The sequence below is a fragment of the Ambystoma mexicanum genome, chromosome 2p, assembly GCF_040938575.1.
Source record: "Ambystoma mexicanum isolate Mex_15411 chromosome 2p, UKY_AmexF1_1, whole genome shotgun sequence".
Classification (NCBI taxonomy): Eukaryota; Metazoa; Chordata; class Amphibia; order Caudata; family Ambystomatidae; genus Ambystoma; species Ambystoma mexicanum.
In genome coordinates, this window is record NC_090923.1 from 1,430,485,530 (window position 1) to 1,430,507,871 (window position 22,342).

Consider the following 22,342-nt stretch of genomic DNA (forward strand, 5'->3'; position numbering starts at 1 on the left):
GTATTGCAGAGTACTTCCAGTTTATCTTTATGACCTGTGCATGTTATAAGCAGAGCAAAACCCAAATCAAACAGAATGAATGGCAGAGCAAATTGGCATAACATTTTCCAAAAATGAATGTGGAGTCAAATGAATGCCCTGACCATTAATATGTACATGAATACTTTTTTTTTTTAAATAAACTACCCCAATCTCTGAGCTCACTCTTTTAATGTAACAATGTAACAAATCTTGATCAATCCCTTCACATCTTATACTTCACAATTCACATTTCTATTATGAACAGGTGCTGAAAGTAAAACACTTTACTCTCTCAAATCATCAACAACCAATAACTGCCCCGTTCATGATGCCCCCAATGAGCCAGACACAATGGGCCTCATTAGACGGTAGGCGGTAGGGATTTACCGGTACCGGTAAAATACCGGTAAATCCCTGCCGCCTTACTACGAGGTCCCTTAGCGGGTTGGAGCTTTAACGCCTGCTTTTTGCAGGCGTTAAAAACCAACCCGCTAAGGGACCTCGGAGCTAATTGCGGTGCCGTAATTAGCGCCTTCCCCATTCCCATAGAGCCCGATGGGGCAGAAATGGGAATGGGGAAGGGCAATGGCGGAAGGGGGATTTACCGCCCCTCCAACCTTGGGATGGGGCGGTAAATCCCCTTTCCGCCAAGGCGGTGCCGGTATTTTACCGGCATGAGCCATGGCGCTAATAGCGCCATGGCTCACCGCCTACCGTGTAATGAGGCCCAATTTCTCTTTGAAATGCCAAAACCAAACAATACCACATTCAGTCACCAGGATATTTGCAAAATGCTGTTTGATACCTATCCAAAGGTGAATTAAACCAAAACTATGTATTTTTCTCTCAATGCTAGAGAAATGCAATCTTCAAATGCAAAGCAATAATAGCTTAAAGAATCATTCTAGCTTTGCAAAACCCCCAAAGGTTGGAGCAATGATAACCAATGGTAAGTACTACACTCTATTTCAGAAATGTGCTAAACAAAATGCAAAAATACCAGCCATTAGGCAAATATGAAATGTAAGGATGAAATGCCAGAGTGCTCAAATTCAAACATGCAATGCTGGAATGCAATTACAGAATGGAATACAATAGCAATAGTGAAATCTGAATGAAAGGTTAGCACATTTTCTATCCAAGAGTGGCTAATACCCAGCACTACAATGTATTGAATGTCTGCTTCTGAATTCAGCATGACATTCTCTGTCAATAGATGGGGCCTATCAAAGTATGCTTGGATCTTCAGACTGCTTCCTCAGCTACAACCCATTGGTACAGTCAGCATGTCAGCTTCTCAGTTGGTCGGCCGGTCAGTTGGTTAGCAGCTCAATCCATCAGCGTGCCCGTCTACCTAAAAAAGGCTTGCATACCATGTATATGCCTTTTTGATAGAACCCCCCAGGAATCTTCTTACATAGAAGTTGATGAGCATCCCTCGGAGTATGGTATTCCCAATGCAATCCTACAAAACATGACCTTTCAAAACCTTGCTCTTTAAGGTATGATGTATAACAACATTTCATTGTTATTCCCCCAATCTTACAAGTTGGTCACCAACTTCAGGTTTGTTCAACAATTCCCAATTTTGGATGGCATATCAGTCTAATGCAAATGTAACTGCCTTCTCTGTCTGGAGTTAGGCAGCAAGAGCCCTTTGTATCTTAAGGTCATGCACTTATCGTGTGCCTAGAAAAAGGCGGTTGGTGATTAAGTGTCGTCATTCTGCTATCACCAACAACTTGTTGCTTTCCTGCATAAAGGACAAGGACATATTACATAGCTTCTCTTGAGAGCTACTGTAAAATCCCCTTTGGAAGGAATATAAACAAAATTGGCTTTTTTTAGTTGCTGGCTCCCTCTACACGTTATGACATAACACTATGCAAAGATACATTCATAAATAAAGCTCAAGGGAGTATACCTCACTGGGAGGTTATGTGGCAAGGGTATAGCAAACTCATTCTGGTTAATTACTTTTCCGCGTTTAGCGCTTTTTAGTATTTTCTGATAATTTAAAGCACCTATATGCATATAGTTCCAAGCATCTTAAATGTAGATTTTGCGGCATTAAATTCTATCACCAATATCTGTTCAGCTCTAGGCCAGTTATTCATACTTGCTTTCGGGTTTAGGGGAATGCAGACATGAAATGTCATCTCATGTGCTAGTTTACCCCCAGCAGGGCAGGATGGGTCCTACCTCATGACAGCTGTTATTAATTCTATTCTTAAGAAACCTTCTTTGGAAATTGCTCTTCCATCAAATCTTCGTACTATTTCCTTGATTCCTTTCATATCTAAACATCTTGAGTGAGTTATACATACTCAAGCCTCTATCGTTGTTCGTATTCACTCTCTTTTACCTCTTTTGCAATCTGGCTTCAGTCCTGCTCGTACCACTGAATCTGCTTTATTACTTGTTTCTAAAGCATGATAAGCAATCTTCTATTCATGTTCTTCTTGATCTTTCCGCTGCTTTCGATACGGTTGATCATACTATGTTAGTTCCTTCTCTTTCAACTCTTGGTTTATCTTGATCTGTCATCTGATGGTTTAAATCCTATCTTTCTGACCGCACATATTCTGTTTTTTGGCTGGTCAGTTTTCCTCACCTTATTTACTTCTTTATGGTGTACCTCAAGATTGTTTTTCTTTGTATACCATTCCTTTGTCTGCTCTTATCTACTAATTTAATCTTTCTTGTCATTTCTATGCTGATGATTCACAAATCTTTGTTTCCTTTTCTACATTTTCGTCTTCACTACATAACACTGTTTCTTCTTGTTTGCTTGTTGTCAAGTCTTGTATGGCCTCACAATTTCCTCATCTTAATTCCTCTAAAACTGAGGTTCATGTCTTTCCTTCCTCCTCACCATCTCCTGTTTGTACTCCTTCTGGTCTCTTTGTCCCTCCAGCTCTTCTTTCTTTTTCTTCTTCTGCTCGAAACCTTGGTGTCGTCTTCGACCCCTCTGCACATTACTAATACTGCTTGCTCGGTTCATTCACATCTTTATAATCTTTGGCATGCACGTCCTTTTCTTTCATTTGAGGCTACTAAACCTTTGATCTATTCACTTATTTTTTCCCCATTTAAATTACTGTTCAATTCTCTTATTAGGTCTTCCAGTCTCGTCTTACCCCTTTACGTTTGGTTTTTAATTCTGCTATTCGCCTTCTTTTTCAGGTACATTTTCGCTCTTCTGTTACTCCATCTCTTCATTTGGAGCAGCTGGTGGACGGACTGTTGCCCTGGTGTGCCTGAGAGTGGGCATGGAGGAGAGGAGGAGCACTTTCCTGCATCACAGGCGAGATAATAATCCTCAGGCACCAAGTGCAGTTGAGCGCATGCGGAGCAGCTGGTGGGTGAGCTGTTGCCCTGCTGAGTTTGAGAACGGCGCGGAGGAGAGGAGGAGCCCTTTCCCGCATTGCCAGCGAGATAAACATCCTCGTTCTCCAAGCAAATTGGAAGCACTTGCAGAGCGGCTGGTGGGCAGGCAGTTGCCCTGCTGTGTCAGAGAGTGAGTGTGGAGGAGAGGAGGAGCACTTTCCCCCCCTCACAGGTGAGATAATAATCCTTGGGCTCCAAGTGCAGCTGAGCTCTTGTGATGCAGCTGCTGGGTGGGCTGATGTCCTATCTGGATGAGATCTTTCCAGTTTATGAAAAGGCCTTGCATATGCATTTCCGATTGGGAATCCTTCTGGTGGCCTCCTTCACTTGAAATTGGTTACCGTTTAATACGAGCTTGTGCCAATTATGTGAGGTTGTAATGAGGCAGTTTTGTATTTTTTGTTATTCCGCAGAAGGACTGTTAAGCTGAGGAAAATGCATTTGTTGCCAATGTTAAGAGAGGCAGAGGTTAGACAATCGGCCTGTGCTGTGAGATTCCTGAGCCAGTGCTCAGAAGGCATGTTGTCTGAGCAACGCTCATTATATCCATAGAGCTTGGCTGCTAAGAGTGTAAATGCGAGTATACAGCTGTGATTATTGATGTAACTTAGACGAGGCTGCGAGTTGTTGACTCTCCTCATTCTGTTTTATTTTGTATCTTTTTTTCTTTCTAAAATATGTATCTAATTATGAAAAGCGCACATACTTTGTAGCAAATATCTACCCCTGGTCTTTCTTGTATTTTAAGGAATTTTAATGAATTCTGTGGTTACGTAAACCTTTGATATGATGGTGTTATGTTTGAATTCTTTTTTAATTATTTTTTTCTGTACCATGAATTCATTTTCTTTTTATCTATGTGTACTTTTATGGTTGACTAAATGAAATAAAGTTTATGATGATGATGATGATGATGATGATGTTGTCCTGCTGTGCCTAAGGGCCGGCGTGGAGGAGAGAAAGAGCACTTTCCTGTATTGCCGGTGAGATAGAGATCCTCATGCTCCTTGCACAGCAACGCCCTTGAGGAGCGGCCGGTGGACGGGCTGTTGCCCTGCTGTTGGTGCCTGCACCACCTTTGCATAGCTGCTGTCTGTCACGACATTGCCCTTGTCAATGACATGTCGGTCAGTCATAGATTGAGCTGAGTCTGAGCAGGTATGAGAGGGTGGAATCCTGACCCTGGCAACGCTAACCTAGCATTACCAGAGGCGGAAACGGGGAGCTGCCATGGACACGGACCGCGGTGTACCCACAGTGATGCTCAACTGTACTATCTGCATCTGGATCGGAAGCCACTGCAGAGGTAAGGGGGAGCTGTGACCCTCCCCCCCTCTGTTCTGTGCTTTCCTTTACCCCCCATCCCCACCTAAAACCAGTGCATGTTATTTGACTGCCTTCTTGGTTGTGCCATGGTCCTGGTTCACATCCTGGTGCTACTGGAGGCTGCTCCAGCTGCAGACAAACCACACAGATTCATGGGCAGGTGCCAGGGGGTGATTTACTGGGGTGACTAGTCCATCTGGCAGGGATGCTGGCATCAGTCCTTGTCCAGCCCTTATCCACTCATAATTGCACAACCAATATAACTATTGCAACTATATTATTCTTAGATCTCTTCCTGGTGCATTAATCATAATAGGAGATGACTGTGGGCTGCTGCCTCGGAGCCCCCGCCTTTAGATTTTTCTGGTTTCTGACTCAGTGTCATCTCACATTTAGCTGCCCCAGTACTGTAGAGATATATGCTCTCCTAAGCGTGCAAAGCTCTATTGGCTAATGAAAAGCTGTGATGTTTCAGGAAAACCTTCCTGGGGGAAAAGCTAATAAATGCTGGTGGTTACAGTAATGCGAGGTGCCAGACCTCCCTTGATTCCTACCTAAAAGAGGTATCTCATAAGCTGAACAAACTGATTTCAACAATGGAACAGGGCCTTAGTTCAACAAAAGAAGCAATGAAGACCACTGATTTTGCTGCATGCCAGTTAACATCTCAGGGAGTGGGGCAGGATTCTTTGCGGGAAAGAACCCAGGAATGAATTACCCTGAAGGTCCTTACAGACACACCAACCTTCCCTACCCCATTGGGCAACTCCACTGGCACCGAACCTAGTGCCCTCAATATGGTGGCCACCATCCACCTCTAACAGTGGCTACAAGCCCCGCTACTGCCTCATTAACCCAACCCATCCCACTATCGCTAAGAAAGCAGCAGACTTTACTTATTATTAACCACGAGATTTTGTCTAATTCTACACCTAGTTCAGATTCTTTAATTCATGATTTTATGGGTACATTTGCAAAGGATTTTTGTACTTCCATGGCAGACCTAAATGTCAAACTTACCATAAATGAAGGATTTTAAAATGAATTTTAAACATAATGTTTTTAACTCTTTATAGATTATGGATGACATGATCAGATATCTCAAAAACAACATCTTGGATGCTGTCCGACTGAACCATTCTTCAGCTCCCAAATCGGCCACACCTTTGCAAACTATTGAACTTGGTACTCAGGGAACTGAGTGTGCCCAACAACTCAACATATCAACTCAATCTACGAATGTGTCTGATGAACTTCAAGTGTTCAGTCAACATAAATGCAGTGATTCATCAATATTTCACCGATCCTAAATGGGCCCACTGCAAGTTACTCCTAGAAGGAGCATTTATAATCCCTCCCTTGATAGGAGCCAATCGCTGTTTCTTCCTCCAGCTGAACTTCCTTTGGTTGGTGTGATTATTGAGGTTCTCCTTTGATAAGAAGTGCATCAGGAATCCACCATCTCCGCCAAGAAAAAGTCGACTCATTGGATAAACACGAACTTGGTGCCCAAGGCAATTCATCCTCAACACATAAAGATGACGAGAAGAGTGCACTGGGTTGGCCCTACTTAGGCAATAAGCCCCTCGCTTGCGGACCATTACTGTATAAGGTAATACCCCTGTGGCCCATAGTTACAGGCCCAAGCATAGTGAGGGCTTGAATGAAGGCCCCGGGGGCATTATCTTATGCAGTAATGGCCCACAGATGAGGGGTTTATTGCCATTAGTTCCCCGGCCCGTTAAACAGGGGTACTAATGGTGTTTTTTTTTTTCCAGCGCCGAAACGCTTCTAAGATTACTTAATCTACTGTGTTGCTGCATCTTTACAGTTATTGAACAGCTTGCATTTTCTGCAGTGTATCACACACGTGCAAACTTCTTTTCACATACAAAAGTTTACTTGATTCTTCACTACCTCATCAGTTTCTATAAGGTCCATGCATCCTCTTCAGCCAGTCTTCTCAGGCCGCCATGTTCATCTCTTGTGACATCGCCAGCTCCTCTTTCACCTGTTTTTCATATTCCTTCATGCTGTTCCTCCCTCAGATTGTCGTCTCTTTGGGAATACATTTGGTAAGGTTTTCTCAGAGGGTACCTTCTTTCGAATATTCGCTGTGGTATGGTCACAACTGCTGGTGTCAAGCATGGCACAATCTCAGGCTTCCAACATGCAGGAGGTAGGGGGGGAGGGATTTCCTGCAGACACATGTAGCTACTCCTCTACAATCCCCCCTCTGGTTGAGTCCTCAGCCACCTCCTCAATTGTCTCCACATCTTGATATTTTCTTTTAAAAAGGTGATTTTTTGGAGTCCAGATCTTCATCACCCCCCTCAGGATGCTAGCTGATTTGACATGTTCATCCACACTCCAGGTCATGTAGCTGCATACTCCATTCGGGTTACAATAGACCCATCGTCCCACGTACTTCTTGTGATTCTTCGTATACTGAAACTTCGTTCCTTCAGGTGCTATGATGCTGGACTTCATGTATTTTCTGACATCTTCATCAGTCAATTCCTTGGGTCCAAACTCTGATTTGATATCGATCATGATCTTCATTCCGACTGCTTTCTTTGATGTCTTCTTGCACTGTGCAATTATTATCTTGATCACACATAATCCAAACATCACCATGATCAATAGTGCTCCACGAATGTTGAAGATGTTTGCCTTCCACCACAGAATCCATAAGAATATGGATGCAGACCAACTATCATCTATAATGTCCTCTGTCTCATTTTACATCTGGTCATGCAGGTTCGTCAACAGAGTTATGGCCTCTGACAAGGTTCCATTCCCATCATCATGAGAAGGTATGAATGTGCAACATGATGGCCTGATTTTGGCAGAAACTCCTCCTTCTAGCGCTGTGATCATAACAAGGACATATCTGTTCTGTAGGGTCATCAGTCCTATGGCCCTCAGCTCTTCCTTGACAGCATTGAATCCCTTCACGGTGGCATTGATTGCCTGCAGAACCTTCCATCTGGTCATTTGCAACCATTTGGCATTGGCTAGCGTTTGGATCCCAGGCATGAAAATAGTCATGAACGCTGAAGCAGTCTTGCTGAACAACCTGTGCTCATAAGGAATAGAATCATATGCTTCTATTGACTTGGCTGAAAAGAAATTCCCTCTTCTGGTTTGATTGAGGAATTCAAGTGATCTTCTCCTTCTCAAATGGGGATCTACATTTGGAAATTATCCAATATTTAAGTCACTCTGAGGAATCACTAATGCTGGAACATGGATGAGCACTAAGGAACACGTTCCTCCCGAATCCTTGGGCAGCTCGATGTAGGCCCTAGGCCCACAAGCCCAATATCGATCCATTAGGACGGATGTCCCTGCTCCCATTCTGGAAAAGTCAACTGTAGTTTTACAGCCTATGTTATTTCCCACATGCTTCCATCCTTCTCTTCGGAAACACAATGTTGCATTCGCCAATGAAATCACTACCATTGGACATAATTCATCTTCTACCCATGTCAGTAGTTTGGGATGCTGAGCCCATGACTTCAAACACCCATCGTTTACTCTCTGTACCTCTTGCACATACCCGGACTTCAGTAAATGAGCTGCACAGGAGACATCAGTCCTCCTTCCCACCCCTTCCTTGTCCATAGACTAAGACTTGAGTGTGTTCCTGTCATGATGCCTACCCCCGGGGACCCAGACCAAGTCCAGCAGCCCTGGAAGCAGGCATCAAGTTATTCCAAGCAAGCCCAACAACCCCTGCTAGTGCAGTCCTGGCGTCTATGGCGCCAGGCTCATATGGAGAGTCAGTCCTGGCGCCATAGGCTCCAGGCTCATAGATTAAAACTTACCCGATGCAGACCATGCTGCAAATTTACCTGATGCAGACCATGCTACAAGAGCTCCAAGCCAAAAGAGGCTTGGAAGGGACTACTTTACCTAGGGACTATTTTTTACTCGGGTGGGGCTGGGGAGGAATACTTACCTGGGACTACTTTGGAGGCTATTTAAACCACGCCCGAAGAGCAGCACACGCTTCGTGTTATTCTGCATCCAGCAGCGTAACGCTCACCGTGCCTGCAAGTCTGCATCCAGTCTTCTGCCGCGCCCGCCTCGAGTCTGGAGCTCCTAGAAAAAGGGAGAAAGAAGGAGAAAAGGTTAGAACAAGAGCAATACCTTTGATCCTTACGTGAATTCCCGATCCCTCGCGCCTTCGAGCTGGAAGAAAGAAGTTATTTAATGCACGTCGCCTCGCCTGCTGCAGCGCCACGCTGAACTCACCGGCCTTCGCAGCATCTTCACATGCCACCGCATCCTTCTGCATGTTCCCGCCGCACTCCGGCACCTAAGGGGAAGACAAGAACAGCAAGGTGAGCCAAGGGAATACACAGAGGCAATATTAGTTGCCCCCATAGACTTACCTGATTTTACCACCGGTGGTACTATTCCTCTTCATGGGTCCGCGCAGCTTCCACTGCATCCTCGCCGAACCCCGGCCCCTAAGGGGAAACAAAAGGACAGCAAGGTGAAACAAAGGGACAAACAAGGGGAAACCTCCTCACCATAATAGACTTACCTGATTTTACCGCCGGAGGCATTATTCCCCGAGACTTCATAATTTCTCTCAGCGCCTGAATAAGGGTGAAAGCAACAGGTTACATATTGACATTATTTTATCGAACTGTGTTGGATAATACAAATCCTTACCTGAATATTAACGGTTGCCACGAGGAACTTTTCGCTAGGGTCAAGCTGCAACCTGCAAGGAATTGGACAGAGTGAAAGTCAGTCATTTGAACTCTTACGACCTACATACTTACGGCGTCTTGCCGGGAATCTCAGAGTCAATATTGTTCTGGAACTCACCAATTCCTTAGAGCCAGTGAAGCAACTGGTTATCTACGCGCCCCTGCGCTCAGTGCAGGATGGAGAGATCATCTTTCCAAACCATCAGGTGAGACTATAAGAGGGGACATCAAAGGTGATCAGTGGGGAGAACAGCGGGAGTGGGGGGGGGGGTTAACGCTCAACTCCACGGGTGGTTAATTCCCTTTCTCCATTTGCAGAAGAATATTCCAACGGGCCAAGCAAACGAAGCTAGGTGGGCCAGTCCAGTCTGTCATCTCGGCACTACGCGTCACATTGGTGGAGACCGCAGTTGTCCAGTTCAGATTGACGCCCCTGTGGGAGCCAGGTGAGCGTGACAGTTCCCAACATCCCGATGATCCAGCTATCTCTGTTATATCATGGCATTCCATTCTATTCATGCCTTTCATGACAACCTCTTCTTGTCCTTCTGCAGGATACACAAGCATCTTACTCTCCCATCCAGGTTGCTTTTCCACCTGTCAAGTCTTGATATAATCACCCTGAAATGGAAATTTCCATTCCGACCTCCATCGCAAAGTGGCCCAACTTCCCTGAAATTGTCCTCTGGTCATGTATGCTGCAAGATGAACGAGACACCTAGCATCTCTGGAAATGCTAGGTGTCTCTGGAAATGAAAGTTTTCACTGCATTTATGGCATAGGGCATGAGAGCGCAGACATAGCAACTCTCCTTAGATGTACTCTCTCTGACCTTTCTCATATGTTGATACCACATGTTATTACCCAAGTGTGCTGCATTGTCTATATAGGTATTTATCCCCTCGTTATCTTCCTCTGCACTTCTCTTATATCTTTCAAATGTAAAAGTTGTGCAATACTCATGAAGTAGATCAAAAGCAGTTCTCCTAATGGGGGGGGGACCTTAGGGGCCTCTACGTCAGTGCACGTAAATAAATCAAAAGCAGTTCCCGTAGTGGGGGGAACCATAGTGGCCTCTACCTCAGTGTGAGTACTAGTATGATAGAGACTGCGAAAGAGGAAAATAGAAAGATAATGAGTGTAATCGGGCAGGCATATAATATGCACCAAAACATAGACAACCACCTTTTGTGCCATCCTGGTATTTGTTGTTCATTCTCTAGAACCGTGCCTGCTTCAGAATTTCTCATCTTTAATACAATTGGTCAAAATTATTTACACTTTCAATTGCAGAATCTGTTCAATGATAGCAATGAGAAGTCTTCTAATCGCAGGGCCATTTATCGGATCCTGTAAAAAACTGCGAATATCAACATCTCTTCTGACAAGAGCAGGATAAGCTTGAAGTATAAATACAAAAACAGCTAGCACAAGCCTATGCACATCACTATCAGTGAGTACCATAGGGTTAACTTCATGGAACAGGTATGCACCACAAAATGAATCTGGATATTGATCTTGTTTCCAATTTCTGATCAAGAACTGACATGTAGGCATCATTTTGATGCTTCAATGTGTTTCTAGAGTTCATTTTTGGCCTACTAAAACTTGCTGCAATTCTTTGTACTCCTGTTAAAATATCTATAAGGAGTATCACTTGAGTTTTAGTCCAAATTAAATCTGCATCATCCACAAATCATTGCTTTGTCGTCCTTCTTTGTCATCGATCAAGTCTGCACACGCTGACATTTTCCTTATTGTCTTGCTTCTGGATGGCAATGGAGGGAGGGTGGATCTCACCTTTATAGGCTTTTACGTCTTTAAGTGAAGCCAAGCTCATCTTCCTTAGACTTTTACAGCTGAAGGGGTTATATTTTCAACGCAAAAAGGGGGCATTAAAACGTGGTTCATGAGACTTCCCAGTGAAATTAATCAGGACAAGATCACCAACATATAACTTGGGTGCCGATAAAAGTTTGGTTGTGCTGGTTGTGGAATTATCTTCATCCGTGTTCTGAAACCAACCCCCCTGGGGCTTGAGTTGATCTGAAATGAGAGAGATGCCAGAGGTCATACATGTCAAATAATCATGCAGTTCGTCCCCTAATGTTTTAGCTACACTATGGGCATCACTCCTACTTCTAGACAGAGGTGTAAGAGGCGTTCTCATACGTCGACCTGTCACTAGTTCATGAGGGGTGTGATAGTGGTCTGATCCTGGCTGATTTCGAAGGGAATATAAAGCTATGGATAAGCAGTATAGCCATCCCTTCTTCAAAGTCAATTTAATAAATCCTTTATTTAAGGAGGCCGTTGAGTCTCTCACAAACTCCATTTGCTTGTGGGTGATAAGCAGAAGAAAACTTGTGTTTAATGTTCAATAGAAGCCCTATTTGTTCAAATACCTCATTCACAGAATGTGGCCATTTGTCGGATCTCAGCACTTCACAGACACATCTCGGAAAAACTTAACGTACTAAAAACCTTGCTGTGGAAGTGGCATCAGGGTGTGTACATAGACCTGCCCCGATCCACCTACAGAAGGGACACAGCACCACTAATAGATATCTATATCCATTACATACTTGCAGCATATCGACGTAGTCAAAATGTAAATGCTGAAATGGACCAATCGGTCAAGGTATTACTGCTCTAATTGTTCTCAGTGTATGCCCAGCAGTAAACATTTGACAGACGATGCAGTTCACTATACATAGTGCAACATGTTCCAACAAATTCAGAATGAACCAGTCTTCCGCAATTGTAGCTGCAAGACTCTCCCTAGTTCCACGCACATGGTAATGCAGCTGTTCAAGTACGATGTTTAATAATGCTGCTGGCATAACCAGCTTTCCAGTGTTATCCAGTCACCGTAATGCTTCTGTGGGGGATAAAGAACACCCCCTTCGTTTTCATAATTCCTGCTTGCCCTGTGGTGCAATCCCTTGAATCTCAATTAGTGGGGTTATCGACAATTTATTAAACCCTTCTTGCAACCCAACATGGTTGTAACTATTTTCTCTTTAATATTCTTAGTTTCAAAACTCGAAATACCTGGCGAGTATGTTACCCATTTGGCTTCTTCGTCTGTGGCTTCGTTCCCGCAAGAGATAACATCTGTTTGCTTAGTGTGAGCTGTGTACTGAACGACCGCTATGGCCACAGGGGGCTGTAGTGCCTTAATAAGCCTGTCCAATAAGGATGTGTGCTATACTGGAGTGCTGCTGCACGAAGGTAGCCCTTCCTTTTCCAATGCGCTAACCCTGTGTGTACGGTTGACGTCACCTAGGCGGAATCACTGTACACATCACTTCCTGCCCTTTGTGTTTCTCAAATGCCACAATAAGTGCTACCAATTCTGCTGCTTGCACTGAAAATTGAGACAATAGTCTTGCAATTGCTACAACTACAAATTCTCCATTTAATTTGTGCCTCACTACTGCTGCACCTGAATGCCTCTCCACTAGTTTGATCAATTTTCATAGGACCATCAATAAAGAGAATTTCCCCTCCTGCTAAAGCATTTTTCTTCACTTGGGGTATATCATCATAAAATTCAACATAATTAGCACAGTCATGCACATGCTCGCCTTCTTTCACTGGCTCAGCTATAAATGTAGCAGGATTCACTATTTTACATCTTACAATTTTAATTGTTGGATTTGAAATCCTTGCCTCATAAGCTAAAGCTTTTTGGGATGTCAATGTACCTTTGGGTTTCTCTAAAATGGCAAACAGGGCATGGTCCACGAGGAGTGTCATTGAGCAGCCCATCACAATACTTGTATACTTCTCAATTGTGGACATGGCAGCTGCCAATGACTGTTCCCAAGGGAAGGGTCCTCTATAACTGGGTATAAAATCCCACTGTAATAGATTAAAGGATTGTAATGCAGCGTGGTTCTCTGTGTAAGCACTGCTATCATGACTATTCCATTTGTGTGAAAAAACAGATACAATTCCTTAGCATAATTGGGAATTCCCAAAACAGGGCCTGTTCAAATTGCTATTTTCAACTCTTCAAACCCTTCCTCCGTCTCCTCTGTCCATTCTATCTATTTTTATACCTTATCCACTTGTGCTTTCTTTAAAGCTTGCAAAAAGGGGTCTTGTGTATGAACTGTAGTCAAACACCCAGGCTCTAACATAGTTGCATAGCCACAGAAATTGTTGCATCTGTTTCACCGTATTTGGCTTCGAGGTTTTCATAATCGCCTCAGATCTTTCAGGTGTCACCTTCTTTCCTTCATGTGAAATCAACTACCCTATTTATAACACCTTTTCCTGGCAGTACTGCAACTTCTCCTTGTCTACCTTATATCCCTTGTCTGCTAGAATAGTCATCAACTGAATAGAATCTTGTCTGCACTCATCTTCTGTGGTGCTACAAATCAAAATGTCATCCAGGTACTGTATCACTGCACTCTGTTAAAAAGTTGATGGGGACTCACAGTACCCTAGAGCAAACGAGTATGTTTCAGTTGAGCTTGGCGAAACATGAAGGAAGTCATGTTTTGTGAATCCTTGTGCAACGGGATTGAGAAAAATGCATTTTTAAATCGCTCACCGTGAAATATCGAGCTTCCAATGGGATACTGCACAGTATCGTCGCCAGATTAGGAACTAAAGGAAACTCTGCATCTACAATCTGGTTAATCGGTCTCATATATTGTATAAATCTCTACAACCCTCCTTTAGATTTTTTGATTGGCTACACTGCAGTGTTACATAATGATTCCGATGGTACCAGATTTCCTTGTTGTATCAGTACTTTAATAGTCTGAAATATACCTTCATCTGACTCTCGAGACATGGAGCACTGTCTTGCTAGGGGTAAATTTGCCTCTGGCTTCAGCTTTATTTTAACTTCCCTATTCCCTTTAATAAACCTACATCATAAGCGCCTGTGGTCCAAAGGACACTTGGCACCTTCTCCAAATCTTCCTGAAAATATACTGGACGCTGCCGCATTATCGCCATTTGCCGTGGGACTTCTCTCTTTTCTATTCTTATCCAGTATTTGATGATCATAAAGAACACCACTTCATCATCTGTTTGGTCTTCTCTAAACATGTCATCACCAGTTAAGTCAGTCAATCTGTACCATTATTCGAGAGCTATTACTGTTCTCCGTGGTCAACACTCATCATCTACTCCTTCGAGCATTGCCATTTCCCTTCGTACTATGGCTACTTCCAATTCTATAGGGATAGAGTGCCACCCCTTTTCATCCATAGGAATTTGTGGTCTAAACAAAAACTTATCAGATATCCTCACAATTTTTCCCACCAAGCCAGGTAGCCATATGAGTAGAATGCTCACCCCATATAGAAAAACCTCTGGATCTACTGGAACGCGTCGCAGAGCCACTTGCCCTGTGAATGCCAGTATAAATTCTCCCATGTTTAAACATTCCTGGTGTGGAACACACTATTCTTTGATCAGTGAATGAAATCGTCATGTTAAGTTTCATCATTAAATCTCTTCCCAAAATGTAACCCGGTGTCTGTCGTGAATATTACAAAGGAACAGACATATCTCACTCTCATATGGAGACAGGTAATTCATCAGTAAAAGGAATTTGACTTGTAGCTCTAGAAAACCCTTGAGCATTCATGGCATTTCCCGACATTGGATATTTTCCTTCCAGTATACACAAACAAGTTGCTCCATTGTCTACATGAAAAGAAAAGTATTTGCCTCCTATCGTCACACCGACCCTTGGTTCCTCTTGGGGTCTGGTGTCACAGATAGTACTGAACACATCAAGTCACCCTGTGGGCTCTCCTATTGTGAATACAGACTCATCCCTGGGAAAGTATTTCCTCCTACCACAGTGACACCTCCTATTCTGGGTGTCAGCACTTTTCCTGTCTTTGCATATGGTTGTGTCGGCATGGGGGTGTGTTGCGACTGCCCTTGTGGTGGATTCATTTGCACTCACTCTTGCTGCTGAACCTGCTGCACCTTCAGCGGTTGTGTCTGATACACTGTATGATCTTGGCAAAACCCTTCCCTATTTTGCGTGCTAAATGATGGAGGATAAACTGTCCCCCCTCTTGAAAATTGACCATTCTGTACATTCCCTTGGCTCCAACATATGCGTGCAATGTGCCCTGTCATCCCACAAGTCCAACATACTGGGTTGATTAAATCCTCCTTGGGTGCTCTGATTCTCATTCTGCGTATTCTGAAACCCACCTTGATTATTTCAGAATGCTCCTCCTCCTCCTGTATAGCCCATACCTCTGCCTCGTGGCAAAACCCATATCTACCTTGGTCCACCAGGCACAGATTACGCGCCTGCGATGTACTCATTGCTTCCTGCACTCCTAATCCTTCTCTGCTTGTCAATACCGCTCCTTCTACGGCAAATTATGACAATTCTATCTGAACTAACTTGGCTTCCTCGATTTTTCTAGTCTCATCCTTCTTCCTATTTTTCTCTTGTAGCAACCGACAGTGATTCACTATTGTCAACTGTATCTCAGCCCATGGTTTCACTTGCATTCTCACTTGTTTCTTCATCTGCCTCTGTACTGGCTCAGGCAACCCCCGACATAAAATGTGGTAAAATAATGCCGCCGTTTTTTCCCCACGGGTTACAAGTTTCAAGTTGCCATTTCAACTGAATGTAAGCAATAGGGTCTTCATCTTCCTTCATCTTACATGTCATCATTTCACCCATATCTGATGTGTCAGGATACTGTACCGAAAGAGCCCTCCACACATCTGCTTTACAATTATTAAATGGCGCACCATCATGCGCTGTGTTTTGTGCTGTCACAATTGAATACCCTGCTCTCTTCCATATGTCATCAGCTCTCTCCCCAAGAATAGCTGCCAGGAGACCCTTTATGTCCCCTATGGCCAATGTATTTCCTCCTGTCATTTTTTTCTAACTCGTATATCCATTTCCTGGCACCCGAAGTCAAACTCGGGAGCTTTCACCTTAAATTATCCTTATCCATCTGCGGCCATGGAATATACTGTGGTCTTGCTTGCCCTTTTTCCAATAAGACAAACTGCGTGAACCCCAACCCACAGTCGGTTCTCATTGTTAGTGTATCCATGGCAGGGACAATCTCCTTGCCGGTAGTGACCATAATGTGTTCACATATGGTGACAATTCTCCCTTCTCTCTATACGATCGTCCTTAGGGATGCTCTGGATATGCTATGGGGTGTGGTGTCCTATCCTTAGGTAGTTCCAGATCCGACCATCTTACTTCTTTATCAAATTGCAGGCTTCCTTCTGGGGCACCCTGCTCCCTCCTCCTACCTCGAAGATGGATTCTCTTTGTTCGTCTGACATGTTTTGTCCCCAACCCCTGTGACTATTATCCCCTTCACCTTTGTCTACGTTCAGTCTACTGAAGGACACATGTTCGTGACTTAACAGATTTTCTTCATCGCTTCATGATTGAAATGCTAGGGATTGATCCCTCTTCCCGTGACTTCCATAGTTCCTACCTTCATTTAATTCTTAATAGACCTTGTTGATCCTTTCTCCGATTCTTCCCGCATCAAAGTTTTCATCTTCCAATACTACTGCCTCTGATGTTGGTTCTTTTAACGGAAGGAACTCTTCTGGTCTATCCCATCGTATTGCTGGGCTAGGCCCTGCTGGTTCCTTACGAGCAACACTGGTATCAAGACACTGCTGTCTTCTCCCTCATTCTATTTCTTCATCTAAGCCTCTTTGCTTTCTCATCTCACTTCTAAATCTTTCATCCTCTTGCCTTTGTTCTTCTCTCCTTACTCCTTTCCTTCTTTCTTCTTCTTCCCTTTGTCTCTGTATTCTTCTGTCCCTTAGTCTTTGTGCTTCCTCCTATTCTCTCTTCATTTCTCTTCTATCCCTATTTTTTATTGCTCTCTGTCTATTGTCGTACTTTCTTTGTTTTTCTGTCCGTTCTTCTTTTCTCTCTTGCTCCTCTGGATACATCTGTTCTCACGCTCTCTGTTCTTCCTTTTCTGCTCATCGTCTTTCAATCTCTTCTCTTGTTATTTATCTCTTTTCTTGCTTGTCCTCATCTTCTCTTTGCCTAACTTCCTTGATGCTTTTCCCATTGATTTTAAGTAATATCTGCCCTCCCATCCATTCGTTCTGCACAATCGCTACCTCTTCAGCTTTATCCTTCTCTCCTTTCCATCTCTTAATTTCCCTTTCTTTTTCTGTCGATATATTCGCCCTCTCACTTTTTTCTTCTTAGTCTTGTAGTATTTTACAGATCTCTTTTTTTCTCTTATTCTCCTCTGGACTATCATCACTGCTATAAGCGGGAGGTTTGTATATTGGGTCACTATACCCCATCGCGGCATTCAACTGCTTTAGAGGATACAACCCTATTTCTTCCGTACTAGCAGCTTTTTCGTCAGGCGAGGTAAGGGGAGCTGAGGGCTCAACACCTTCCTCTTTTCTCTGACTAAGCATCCACTCCTCAGGTGGTGGATCTTCCCTCTCTTCCTGGTACATTTTCCAAAGCGCTAGAATTGCTAACATCTTTTCTAATTTCTTCCCCGTGTACGCATCTTGCAAGTATGTGGTCATGTGTTGCAATACTACTTTTGACAGCGATCCCTCTTGTGGCCATGGCATGAACATCTTATCTGGCATGCCTTTCACCCATTCTGCTATTTACTGTTTGAGGTTGGGCATGTGCTTTGGCTATATCTTAAATAAGTGCATCAAAGGAGTATCTCCAATAATGACAAGTCTAAATTGACTGTCAATACTTACCAGACTTATAAAATAATCTTTATATTTTCCGTGTAAATCACCACCTTTTCCACTCTTTAAAAAAACAAATATGAACGTGCACCATCAATCACCGCTCAAGCCTCTAATTTTTCAATTAGCTACCTCTACCTTTGGAATGGTACCAACCACTTTGCTAGGCTAGTCACTATAGCACTATAGGACTTGGGAACCCCTTGCCAACATCCATGCACCAGTGTTGCTGTGGCAGTTCCATGCCTCCACGGGTGTGTCGGTGCCCTTGGGAGTGGCTACTGTAACGGTCCCAATGGGGCGCAACCGTTACTTTATTTCACCTTCCTTTCGGAAGAAACGTTTTTCCCATCTGCTCCATTTCACGATCTCTCCTTCCTATCATTGTTGGAGGTTGCCATGGCGATATGCCATGCACAGACGCCCTTCGAAAACACTGCGTTCCACTACAGCACGACATATGCATCGGAATGATCATGTGATCAACCTGTCTGTTTTGCATGCCAATCCTCGCCCATTGCACTTGCATAAAATACCCCCCGTTATCCTGCAAGATGCTTCTGATTGAAGTTAGTACCTTTCTAGCATTTCGTCTGAACCTCTGATTCTCTGATCCTGTTCTGTGTATCTGGACTGCCTTTTTTCCTTATGATTCTGCTCCGTTTTCGTGACCGCACATTACCGAAATCTCTGCCTGTTCCTCAGACAATCTGCTGCCTTTGCGGAGATATTCTTGTTCATTGCTAGCAAGGTACCGAAACATATTGCCTGTCCCTCGGACTGTCTACTGCCTTCCATAAATATCCTTGTGCATCGCCCGCACAGTACCGAAACTTCTCACCTGTCCCTCGATCTGCCTATGTGTGTGTCTGTTTGCTGACCACGGACTGTTCCAACTTGCCTGATTTTTGGATTGCCTCCATGCTCCCACAGGTACTGTCTTTTTCTTCCTATTATTGTGGAATTCCTAAGCAAGAACTCCCATTGTGCACAAAACCTGGACGCTCTGCAGAAACCTTCTAGTGCACCATCCCAAAACGAGTACGTCTCTCATGCCATTCGGGAGCTAGTCCCTTACTAACATCCCCATTCCTTGTATTTTTGTTTACCTTTGGAATTCCATCTCCTGCAACATATTTCACTTTCTCCCAGACTGCAATACTTCTGGTAAAATCCCTGCTTTGATCTACTCTATTTTCCTGGCATTAGATGTTAGGTATCACATAGTCACTTCTCTTTGTGTTCACTAGTGGGAAGAAGCAGGGTTGGAGAGCCTCCTTTAGGTCACCCAAGAATAGGCCGAGTCCCGTGCTTGACTAGTAGGTTAATCGTCCAGCTACTATTCTGATCTTGATTATTCCTTAATCCTATTCTAAACTGTTTCTGTTTTCTTTGCAGCCTGGCACATTGGCGGTGTTGTTTGCCCACTCTTTCATTTGATTTACCCCTCTGATCTTGTAAGTTCCAAACAGCAGTGGGGCCTATCAAGGGAAAGATCTCCCTCTGTGAGGAGACTTGGGCCAGTTCTGGTCCAGGTTATACTACAAACGGTTCCCACTCCAAATATCTGGTCTTGTTTTGGTGAGTACTGACAGAATCAGAAGACATGGACGCATCTGATACTCTTGCTACTCTCATGCAATTGGTCTCTGATCTCCTTACTGACATGTCCTCAGCTCATGATTCCTTACGTCATCAGATCGATTCCCTACAGGATCTTGTGCAGTCTCGAACACGAGGCAAAGACCCAGCTGGCGCTGCAGCGTCCAGTTCAGGAAAGGTTTACTGGTGATCCCAAGTCTTACCGCACATTCATAAACCATTTCTTATGTCGTCTCGCGCTGTTCCCTGTTTCCACCACCAAAGCGGCATTTGTTCTGTTTTTATCTCGGGGGCACTAGAGCTGCTTGGGCTAACCCCTTGTTGGAATCCAATAGCTATGTTCTGTACGATTGTGATGCTCTAATCACAGCAATGAATAGGGTTTTTGACACCAGATACAAGAGGAAACCTACAGACCTGGAATTCCTGAATCTCCACCAGGGGGTACGGCTTTACTGACCTATCTCGCAAGATTCAATCATTTAGCTGCCGAGACTGGTTGGCCTGAAGAGAAGAAGGCAGCCATATTCTATAAGGGCCTCACTGACGATTTAAAGGACACCTTGGTGACTGTCCCGGTGGTGCCAATGAGTTTCTCAGAATTGTTGGACTTAGTACTCCAGATCGATGCTCGGTAAGTTGAGAGAAGTAGTGCAAAGAAGCCTACGCTCCCAATTGCTTCACATCTTCATACGTCTCTGCACTCTCAAGCAGGCTCTGAACCTTTGCAGATAGGGGGTGTTCGTGGTCCATTGACCACCACCGAGAGACAACATTGACGCAAGAACAACCTCTGTATGTACTGTGGTTCTCCGGAGCATTACTTGTGTAACTGCCCAAAGAAACCTATCCCAAAACCGGGAACCTCCAGGGCCTGGTAATAGAAGGGGTCCCTCTGCCGGGTGAGTTCCTGCTGGACTCTCGCACTACAGCTATTTCCTCTGCGTTTTGTCTCTTCATCTCCCTTTTTGTGACTTCTGACGACCCTTTACGGGCCCATTCAGTTGTTGATTCAGGTTCCACGGGTAACTATATGGACCTTCAGTTTGCCAGTGATTCCGGGGTCCCTAGCATTTCTAAATCCAAACTAGAACCAGTCTGGTTTCTGGGTTGGTAACAGAGCAGACTGTCTCGCTACGCATGAAAACCGATGAAGGACATTGAGTACCTTTCCTTTCCTTCGACCTAATCACAGCACCCCAATTCAGGGTGATCCTTGGCCTGCCATGGCCACAGCTACATAACCCTGCTATTGACTGGGCATCACAGGAGATACAGTTCCCTTTGCCATTTTGCAACAATCACTGTTTCGAGTTCCATGAAATCACACGGAACACACCATGACAGGCTTTTATTAAAGCCACTCCTATGATCGGTTCAGTTTCTTCAAAACCCATTTCTGCAATTCCGTCTGAGTATTTTTCCTTTGTGGACGTCTTCAACAAGGGTACGGCGGAACAGTTGCCACCTTACCGCCCCTATGATCGCACCATCGATCTGCTCCCTGGGTCCAAGATCCCTTCCGGTTGGGTGTACTCTCTCACACTCAAGGTGGATCAAGTGCTAAAAAAAAACACATCAACAAATCTCTCATCTCAGGAATCACCTGTCCATCAAAGAACTCTGCTGCCTCTCCTTTGTTCTTTGTGTCTAAAAAAAGGAAGTGGACTTGAGGCCAAGCATTGATTATAGGGCTTTAAACGCCGTCACGGTCAAGAATGAATACCCATTGCCACTCATTTACGTACTGTTAGACCAACTGGGTTCCTCGGGCATGTTTACTAAGCTGGATTTATGTGGGGCTTACAATCTGGTCTGTATCAGAGACGGGGATGAGTGGAAAACGGTATTCAAGACCCGTTATGGGTTATACGAGTATCTTGTAATGCTGTTTGGCCTTTGCAAAACCCCTGCCATGTTTCAGTATTTTATGAATGACATCTTCCATGACATGCTGGACCAATACGTCATTATCTAATAACACGGTCGACATCCTGGTCTACTCACCCACCTACAAACTACATGTCACACACGTCTGTTCTGTTCTTCAACGGCTGACGGAGCACCACCTTTTTTAATCAAGGCTGAAAATGCATTTTCAATACCACTGAAGTCGAGCTCTTGGGATATGATCTGACGGACCGTGGGGTTAGGATGAGCCATTCCGAAGTCAAGGCGGTACTCAACTGCCCCATTCCCTCCTCAACTAAGGCCTTACAGTCTTTTCTTGGCTTTTCCAACTTTTATCGTCGTTTCATCAATTCCTATTCTTTCATTGCTGTGCCTCTGACTGCCTTAACCAGCTTGAAGATGCCTTTTCACTGGAATACCGACGTAGAAGAGGCCTTCGACAACCTCAAGTCAGCATTCATTGATGCCCTGGTTTTGTAGCATCATAATCCCGATCTCCCGTTTTTTGTTAAGGACGATGTTTCCGGCATTTCGGTGGGAGCCATTCTCTCCCATCAGTGTTCCGATACCGGCAACATCCACCCAGTTGACTTTCATTCCCACAAACTCATGACCTATGAACGCAACTACACGGT